Below are 2,372 nucleotides of genomic sequence, written 5' to 3'. Positions count from 1 at the left end.
AGTTGTAATTATATTGAATTGGCCTTTTTTTCCAAGTATAGCTTCTTTTCCACATTTTCACTGTGCATATGAGTTTGCTAGGAAATTGTATGCAGACAGCAACAAAACATATATGGCTGTGAAAGGGAGGGTGATACTTCCTTAGCTGATCTGCATCTGTTGTTAAAGCTACAGCTTTATTAATTATCTTAATTACTCTGTTCTTGAAATGTACAGTGATAAGCATAAACAGAGGCTCTTTCCACAACTGCCTACCAGATAATATCAACTATATCAAACTATGCAGAAATTTACAAAGTTTGTCTCTGAACAGTATTCTGTCTGTAGTACAACAAAACAGGGATTTTTTTGGCCGTTTTATCTCTTTTAAATGTCACTTTCTCTTCCAGAAAGATGAGATGAGATAGATCAGATAGATGATAGTACATTGATACCCATTTTATGTAGGGAAGGAAATTCCCTCAAGTATATCACGCATTTGGTGGAGTAGTGTGGAATTTGAACCATGTTCTGCTGGAGCCCAGGGCATTCGTGTCTTTGGATTTTAGCGGACTAGCATCTGAAGTAGATGGTCTGTGTCTAGCTTTATTACTGTTAAAATGTTGGATTGTAGACGTTTGAGAAATAACCATGTTCTTTCTGTCGTCCTCTTTTTCTATTTTTCTGAAGCTTATTTCTTTTCCGAGCCCAGTTTAATGTTGTTGTACTCTCATATAGGTTCAGGACCCATTCCTAAGCTTTAGGAGAAATATGCATATAAAAGGCTCTGCTACAGGTTGTGAAGTAGACAGTTACAGCTTTTCTGGAGTATTCTGAAATTTAAAATTACAGCATTGTATTATAGTTAGAAACTGTATTCTGAACTGGCGTCATTACTGTAATGATGGCCATATAACACTGCTGCCTCGAGATTGTGGTTACAAAAAAAGTGATCTCTATAGGAGTCAGCTTTGGCAAGGTTTCGTTTTGTTTTACTCGTTTTTTCTCTAGAGGATTACTGTAAGAAATGATTGCAATACTGTATTGCTTCATGATTGCATTTATAGCTTTATAACATATCACTGTCTCCATGACCTTGTTAGGTCCAGATCTTAGCACGCTGGGTTTTAATGAGGAAATCAATTTGAACAAGTCTAAATCCCTTTATGTGGAGTATGAGGTGCTCCTTCCTGGTGAGTATGTTATTTTCTCTTCCAGTTATGTTACGTTGAAAATCTCTTAATTTCATTTAGTATTTTTTATGAATTTTACAAGTGTTTAGGATGGCAACTTGTTGGTAAAGTAAGTTGTTCAGAGTGAACGGTGAAAAGATGAGTGAATTTGCTGTGTTTACTGTTTTCTACTAACTATTTTGCAGTGGAGAACAAGACTTCTAGTATTTTAATAAAAACATTAGTAAAACAATTCATAGCTCTCTATTCTTCCCACAAGTCAATTCAAGTAACAATTTCTTTGCTTTGGTGAATCTGTTTGGAGAGGCAGTGTAAAGTGCAGTGCTTCTTAACTAACTGGTGGTAGCCAACTTCTCAGCATCGCAGCTTTGAGAGCAAGAAGAGACCTTGAGGTAAACATGAGGTTTCCCAGTTGACAAATATGAAGTTAAAACCAATTTCTAGTACAAATGGAAAAAAACATTTTAATTGGAATTTAATTTACTTAGAATTTGAAGAGATCAATTAGAACTCCTTTGCAAAATACTAATCTTAATCTTGTATTTTAAGGACACAATTGCATAACACTTACGCTGTTCTTCTGGCATTGTTTTCTTCTAATTTAAAGTGAGATACTTAATGAGGTAGTCTCTGTTTCTTGCTCTGGTACAAGTGCTCTTAGTGCAGAGATCTCCTACATATCAGCCTTCCTAATGGCTAATCTTCAACAACATAAGGTTTTCATGTTCCATTCATTGTAAGTGTGGATTTCTTTTTAGACAGTTAATGTCAAAATTGCATTCTATTTTTAACCACCGTGATTAATCTAATTCAAAATTTTCACTACTATAAAACTAACTCAATTTTCAAACTACTTTGATCATAAACAGGTAAGGTGAGTTATGCTTGGTTTGGTTATTGAGTTTAATATATGGCTCTAATAAATGAGCTATGATCATTATGGCTCTGCTGTGTAAGATGGACTGTTGCACCTTTCAGTGTAACACCAGGCCAACAAAGCTGTAGTATTTTGTTATTGACGTGGACAGGCTGGATAACTGGGCAGTAAGAAACCAGATGAGGTTTAACAAAAGCAAGTGTTGAGTATTGCATCTGGGGAGGAATAATTGCATGCACTGGTACAGGTTAGAGGATGAGCTGCTGGAAAGGAGCTCTGCGGAGAGGGACAGTGAGGTGGGTTGAGAACTGGCTGACTGGCAG

Source organism: Meleagris gallopavo, chromosome Z, assembly GCF_000146605.3.
Source record: "Meleagris gallopavo isolate NT-WF06-2002-E0010 breed Aviagen turkey brand Nicholas breeding stock chromosome Z, Turkey_5.1, whole genome shotgun sequence".
NCBI lineage: Eukaryota > Metazoa > Chordata > Aves > Galliformes > Phasianidae > Meleagris > Meleagris gallopavo.
The sequence above is the reverse complement of the archived record's forward strand: the minus strand, read 5'-3'. Positions refer to the sequence as shown.